Source organism: Temnothorax longispinosus, chromosome 8, assembly GCF_030848805.1.
Source record: "Temnothorax longispinosus isolate EJ_2023e chromosome 8, Tlon_JGU_v1, whole genome shotgun sequence".
NCBI classification, from domain to species: domain Eukaryota; kingdom Metazoa; phylum Arthropoda; class Insecta; order Hymenoptera; family Formicidae; genus Temnothorax; species Temnothorax longispinosus.
The window spans coordinates 7,505,117-7,512,704 of record NC_092365.1 but is presented as its reverse complement, the minus strand read 5'-3'; the positions used below and the strand labels follow the sequence as shown (position 1 = coordinate 7,512,704).

General features: G+C 51.8%; 1 long non-coding RNA gene across 1 annotated transcript; it reads right to left on the bottom strand.

Moving 5' to 3' along the window:
- Positions 1-5,176: 5,176 nt before the first annotated feature.
- LOC139818185 (uncharacterized) lies at positions 5,177-6,415 on the bottom strand. The gene is made up of 4 exons (XR_011733410.1): positions 6,103-6,415; positions 5,824-5,995; positions 5,660-5,733; positions 5,177-5,587 (listed from the first exon to the last, which is right to left on the bottom strand). It is a non-coding gene; the product is annotated as an uncharacterized lncRNA (long non-coding RNA).
- Positions 6,416-7,588: the final 1,173 nt, after the last annotated feature.

Genomic DNA, 7,588 nt, shown 5'->3' with positions numbered 1-7,588 from the left:
GCAACAACAAGAGAGGAGGAGAACCGTCCCTGCTACCGCTCAGCAGCAACAGCAGAAGCAGCCAAAGAGAAGAGAGCCGAGGACCTCTGCGGTCACGCTGACGTGCCCCCCAGGCATGTACGCGGAGCACATGGGGGCCGTCAGACAGGCGATCAATCTGAAGGACCTAGGGATAGATAAGCCTCCAAATACGAGGAGGACGGCGACGGGTGCCCTGAGCATCGAGCTGACGGGGCAAGGAAGCGCCGAAAAGGCGGACGCCTTGGCAGCAAAGATGGGAGAGGTGCTCGCCGGGAAGGAGGGGGTGAAGGTGGCCCGCCCGACGATGACGGCGGACATCCGACTGTCCGGCTTTGATGAGTCGGTGACAACGGAGGAGATCGGGCGGGCGGTGGCGGAGATCACTGGGACCCACCCGAGCTGTGTCGCTGTGGGGCCGATAAGCCAAGGCCCGAGGGGCATGGGCACGACTGTGGTGAAGTGCCCAGTGAAGACGGCCAACGTAGTGGCAAAGGAGGGTAAGGTGGTGCTGGGGTGGACGCGAGCCAAGGCGGATGTGCTCACAAAGCGTCCACTCCAGTACTACCGATGCCTGGAGGTAGGACACACGCGGGTCACGTGTCGTAATGAGATAGACCGCACCGGTGTCTGTTACCGATGCGGGGGACAGGGGCACGTAGCGCGTGGATGCGAAGCGAAGCACCTGTGCACTGCGCAGTGTGCGAGAGTAACGGCAGGCCGGCCAACCACAGAGTGGGCGGCAAGGCCTGCCCTAGGGGACGAGGAAGCGCACCTCCCAAAGGAGGAGAAAGACAAACGGTTCCCAAATCGCAGGGAACCGGCGTCAAGGAAGGAGAAAAGAAGACGGAGACGAAAAAAGGAGCCGAACCGAGGGTGGCATCAATCGAGCGGGTTGCCGGCTACGAGAGCAAGGGGAACGTCATAAAGGTGACGGTCCCCAAGGGCCAAAAAACGTTGGGTAAGCCCACCGTCGCAAAGGACAAGGCAAAAGAGGGCAATGTGGGAAGGGTGGAGCCCACAGTGAGACCGGAGAGGATGGACGTGGACGCGGAAGACGTCCACGTAACGAACGCAGAGGCGAGGATGGAGGGACTCGAGGTGGCGATAAACAATGCCCCTTAAAGTCCTACAAGCCAATTTGAACCACGCCCGCGCCGCGCAGGACTTGTTTGTCCATACAATGGCGGAACGCGGGTGTAGTCTCGGCATAATCGCGGAGCCCTACAGGGTCCCAACGGCCCACCCATGTTGGGCTTAGGATAGCAAGGGGCTAACCGCGATCACGTGGAGGAACGTGCCAAAATCCCCTCCGTGCAGAAAACTAAAGGCCGGAGAGGGATTCGTGGCAGTACAATGGGGGCTCATCTCCGTGGTGAGTGTTTATGCCCCTCCGAGGTGGTACCGAGCCAGGTTCGGGCGTGCGCTTTATGAGATAGATACGTGCGTCCGACGCCTGGCCGGGTCCTGGTGGCCGGGGACTTTAACGCGAAGTCCGCGTTATGGGGTTCCTCGGCCACCAACTGGAGAGGCCGCGCGGTGGAGACATGGGCAGCAGGCCTTGACCTGTGCCTACTGAACACAGGCCGAGAGAGCACCTACGTGAGCCGTCAGGGGACCTCGATCATCGATTTGTCGTGGGCAAACCCCCTGGCGGCTCGCGAGATAAGCGAGTGGAGGGTGGCCACGGATCAGGAGAGTCTCTCCGATCATCTCCACATAGAGATGACGGTCCGGGCCACTCCTCCGGGGCTGCTTGCCCGCCGCCGCGCGAGAGAGAGAGCCACACGGAGATGGGCCTTCAAGAAACTGGACCGGGACCTGATGGAGGCGGCGGTCCTGGTCCAGACATGGGGAGAAGAGGGCGGCGACGCCGGGGAGATAAGGGATGTGGACGCAGAGGCGGAGGGGCTGGTCGCAACTATGTCGAGAATTTGCGACGTGGCCATGTCCCGCGTCCGAAGACTCCCCCCCCGGCGCGCCGCCTACTGGTGGACGGAGAAGATCGCGAGTCTGCGACGCTCCTCCGTCCGCCACAAGAGGACTTATCAAAGGGCGCGCGCCGGTAGACGCGGCGCCCGGGAGGAGAAAGCGGGTGAGGCCTGGCGTGCTGCCCGCCGGGACCTCACCCGAGCCATTTTCGTGGCCAAGGAGGCGGCCTGGAAGGAGCTCATCGCGAGCGTAGAGGAGGATCCGTGGGGGCGCCCATACAAATTGGTCAAAAACAAGCTGAGACCATGGGCGCCTCCGCTTACGGAAAGTTTGGACCCCCAGTTCGTCGACCGGGTGACGAACACGCTGTTCCCGGTCGGAGACGGAGGCGAGGTCCTATTCCCGGAGATACCGCACCGGGAATGGGACGATGAACTGGGGGTGACGGAGGAAGAGCTCGCGAGAGCGCTCCGCAGGGTCAGGAGGGGCAAGGCTCCTGGCCCTGACGGAATACCAGGTCGCATGTGGACCTTGGCCGCGGGGGGACTGGCCGGCCGGATGCGGAAATTGTACACCGCATGCCTGAGGGCCGGCCGATTCCCCACAAAGTGGAAGAGAGCCAGTCTGGTGCTCCTACCCAAGCCGGGGAAACCAGAGGATTCCCCGTCTGGGTATCGGCCCGTGTGCCTGCTGGACGAGGCAGGAAAGGTGTTTGAGCGGATCATCGCCGAACGCCTCGTCCAGCATCTCTCCCGGAGAAAGGACGGAGGGTTGTCCGAGGACCAGTTCGGCTTCCGTGCGAGCAGATCGACGGTCGACGTCATCAAGCGAGTCTTGGCCCGCACGGAGGCCGAGATTGAAGAGGGGAGGGTAGTGATGGGCGTTTCATTTGACGTAAGAAACGCCTTCAACTCCCTCCCCTGGCCGGTATTGGGGGAGGCCCTGTTGAGGTTCGGGGTCCCCCCATACCTAGTGAAGATTGTCTTCGATTATTTCCGGGAGAGAGGAATGGTCTACACGGACCGAGATGGAGTTCTGAGGATCAGGCTAATGGGATGCGGGGTGCCCCAGGGATCAGTCCTGGGGCCCCTGCTCTGGATTATAGGATATGACCTGTTCCTCAGAACGCCCCTCCCCTTGCGGTGCTGGCTCTCGGGATACGCCGACGACGTATACCTGGGAGTCAGCGGGGAGGGGTGGGAGGAGCTTGCCAGATTAGCGGAAGTGGCAGCCGCATGTGTGGTGCGCTCGATAAGGGGGCTGGGCTTGGAGATGGCCCCGCAGAAGACGGAAGTAACCGTCTTCTACGATAAAAAGCGGGGCCATATACCTCTTCCGGAGGGGCTCAGCCTCAGCGTCGAAGGAGTCGACGTCCCGGCCACTCCTCACCAGAAGTACCTGGGAGTATGGCTGGACGGCCAGAGGAGTTTCAGCGAACACGTCGCCCGCGTAACGGAGAAGGCGGTCGGGGCAGCCAACGCCCTGGCCCGACTCCTGCCGAACATCGGCGGAGCTAGCGGGCGCGTGAGAAGCCTCTACGTGGCGGCAGTCCAATCGGTGCTGCTATACGCAGCACCGATTTGGTGGCGCAAGGTGGGAGACACCACCCACCTTAGGAAGAGGATGGCGGCGGCCCAGAGGACAATCCTCACAAGGACCGCCAGAGCCTACAAAACTGTCAGCCACGTGGGGGCGTGCATCCTCGCCGGGACCCTCCCGGTACACCTGGTCGCAGAAGGCTATGCCCAGATGTATGACCGTACGAAGGCGATCAAGGCCAACGTGGGGGTGGTTTCGGCGAGGGCAAGAGGGATGCTGAGACTCCAAATCGCGCAGTCCGTAACAGCGAAATGGAAGGATTACCTGCTGGATCCAGGACTTCCAAGCGAAAGACTGCGCGAGGCCGTTCAGCTGGTACTGGAGGAGTGGGTGGAGTGTAGAAAGAGAGGATCTACATTCCACACATCGCAGGTGTTGTCCAGTCACGGGTGTTTCGGGCAATACCTGCGATGGATCGGGAAAGAGCGTACCGCACGCTGCCATCACTGCCCGGAGGAGGCAGACACGGCGCAGCACACGCTGGAGAGCTGTCCAGCGTGGGCAGAAGAGCGCCGTGTCCTCCGGGCGTAAATAGGGGAAAACCTCTCCCTCCCGGCCATCGTACGAGCGGTGGTCGAGGGGGGCGAGGCAGACAGGAAATGGAGGGCGTTCGTCTCCTTCTGCAGCAACGTAATGCTGCAAAAGGAGGCGAGCGAGAGGATTAGGAGGGGGGAGATCGATCCCCCCCACCACCCGACAGTAGCGATGATGAGGGAGACGGGGCACCGAGGCCGCCTCCGCCCCCGCCGGTCAGGCGGAGACGGAGGCAAGGAGGTCAGAGAAGCGTAGGCGCCCAAGCCGCGGCTATCGATGTGGTGCAATAGCAGCGGCACAGAAACAAGCAACACGCCTGGGGAGAGGTGAGGTGTGATGATGATGAGGAGGGACGGCGATGGGTAGGCGATCTTCCCTCTCGAGGAGATCGATCTGCTCGCCGCCGCAAGGGCCGAAAGGCCGGAAGGAGGCGCGGCGGCTCGGGAGGGGCTTGGGCGGATCCCTCAAGGGGGTTCCGCCACGGGTGCTCCCCGCGGGCCGCAACGGGAACGGGGGGGCCGGATCCTCCGGGAGTGGCAACACTCCCGGACTCTCGGTTCTTCCCCCCCTGCTCTCCACGGGAGGGCGCGAGGGAGGGAGAAACTCGCTGCTCCGGCAGCGGTCACTCCTCCTTTCCTCGCCCGGGGGCGGGCGCGCGGCCGGGGACCGCCGTGCGCCCGTGCGAAAGCAACTCCGGAAGGGGGGGGTGGCGGATGGGAGTGATGTTCCCCCATCTGCCACAAGTTAGTTAAGTCCGATGGACATGGCGTGGGGAGGCTCGCGGAAGGATAATAATACCCAGGGCCTCCCCTTTATAGCGCCGAGAGGAACATCCGGGGGAGTTTTAGCGGGTGCAACTCCCGCATAACCGCCCTCCCTGCCCCGGGGGAGGGGGTATCCAGAGATTTCTCCCTCGTAATAAAAAAAAAGCTATTCTTACAATAACCTGCATTGTTTGCATAATGTCCATTTCTACCAATGTAGATTAATTTTAATCTTGGTTTAACTTACTTTCTATCTTTATCTAACTCTTAAAATTAGAAAAAGATGAAAGGTAAATTAAACCGAGATTAAAGTTAATCTGCATTGATAGAAATAGACATAAGAGTCATAGAAGATAATAATAATGAAAAAAAACTTTGATACTAGTAATTATAATCTAGACTTTTTAAACATAATAAAAAAAATAAAATACTTTGGTGTAAGCAATTATTACACTACCCTGCATTGTTTGCATGAAAAAGTCACAAAAGATGAGAAAAACGTGATATTTTTTCTCTGAAGAAAGACATCATTTCAAATATAAGGGTGTTTCTTTCTTTCTCTGGCAGCTTCCGAATTTGTGTACCCATTATTAGGAACAGACCATCTACTTCATCTTGCTTTACTAAAGGTGGTAACGCTGGTAATTTAATAGGCTCGGAGATAGCGTTCATTGTTGTAATTGCATCTGCAATTTTGTTGATTGCAACACTTGATTCTGTGCTTTCTGATGACAGGTTTGCTATCAATACAAAATAAGTGATAATTTTTTATATTTTCACAAGGATAAATATTAAAAACACGAAATACTTACAAGATCAATTTTTCTTTGGAATCGGTGGAATATTTTTTTCATTTTCCTCATCGTTAGAAAGATTTGAAGTTGTTCTTTAATAATATAATTATATCAGTTAAAACATTAATGAAAGTTATATAATGTTAATTCAAAGTTGAAATAATTTTAAAACAATGCAATACTTTTTTCTTAAAGATACATCGCGCAAAAAATCCAACTGATCAAAATGTTTCCATTTTCGCTTTGTAGTAGGTCGTCCTGATCCACTAGGTAATTTTTCTTCCGCCAGTTTACGATAATAAGTATCTCGTAATATCTTCCATTTTTTTGCAGCTTCTTTTGGACTCAAACGTCCTATAAAAATAAATAAAATATATTAGCAAAACAGCTAATTATTTTCATCCAAAGAGTTTAAACATTTATATATTCACAGGTTATTCAATATCACATATTTGTAATACCTTGCAGAGCTTCCGAAACCGCTTTTCATGCTTCACCAGTTATTGCTCTATTACGTTGTATTAAAGGTAGATTATAATTGTATAATGCTTCCCATTTTGAAACCTCTTCTATAAGCAATTCTTCTAATTCCGTTGAATCAGAAGAATTATTGACTGAAGAAGGTTCTTCAACCGCACCATGTTCACCTGTATTTTTTTCTAGATGACTCGATGGCTCATCAAGTACAATGCTTTCTACACCATTATCCATAGCACTTCGTCGCATTATTAATCCATTATCTATATAAAAAAATCATCACATACATTATATACACAGTTATATCATTTATTTTCATCATTTTTCAAGAATCTACAGCACACATTATTATTATTTATATTTACCGCATACTGGATAAAAATATCTGTTTCCATCAGTGAAGTAACGTTTATATCCTTCCAAGCATTTATGATTTGAAATTAATGATTCTTCCGTAATTTCTTCACAAATTCCACAAGTATTAACACGTTTTATCTAACAGAAAAATAAATTAATAGTCAACGCATTTAGATTATATTGTTTATACATGTGCAATTTTTCATTAAACGATTTAAAAAGCAGAAAAGTAATACTACCAAAATTTCTTTATTTAGAGAATAAATTATGAATTTCTAAATTATAAGATTACTTTTATAATAACCAAGCTTAAAAAAATTATAATAATTGCGGTTTATCAATTACGTTTGTGATATTGACAAATTGAGGTTATGACTTTTGCTTACATTACAATTAATTATTCATAAACATTTTCTATGCCTTATTGAACGCCATTCTCTCAATTATACATTCCTTAACATTTGTTGCAAACACTACACCAAGTACGTATGTAAATATTGCTCGCTTTCCTGACTTTGACTTCGAGCGACTGGACGGAATCCAGCTTTGCTGCTCTTTGTTCGTTTGGTTGAACTTCAAAACAGAAGAACGAGATGCGGTAAAATGTATTTTGCGCCGGAAGTGTGTCATGTTATAAAAAATTTTCAACCAATCACAGCGAACTGCTGCGGCTGCACACTGCGCATGAAATGGTACCTTTACATCGTATAACGCAGTCAAACATGTGAGAATGCGCGGATTGTTAAAATGAATTACGAGAAAGTAATTATTCGTGTATTTGAGTTAAATTTATTGAATAGAGTTGTATTACAAGTAAACAAATGTAGTTTCAAAGTTCTGTGATGATCGAATCGATTGCGCGACGATTATAGTGACATTACTGATTAAGAGCTTGAGACGCTTAAAAATGATATTTTATTACTCAACTAGTTCTACTGAACGAGAATATATAGTTTTTGTGCGAACAAAACCACGCATTTCATGTGCGGGCATAAAGGGTTAGATTTAGCGAACTTTGTATCCGATGGATAATTTTATGTTTTTCGAGCGAAAGTTTCGGGCTCCGCCTAACCGAGTAAGTAAGGAAACGATGAAAGTAGTGGTATTTCACCG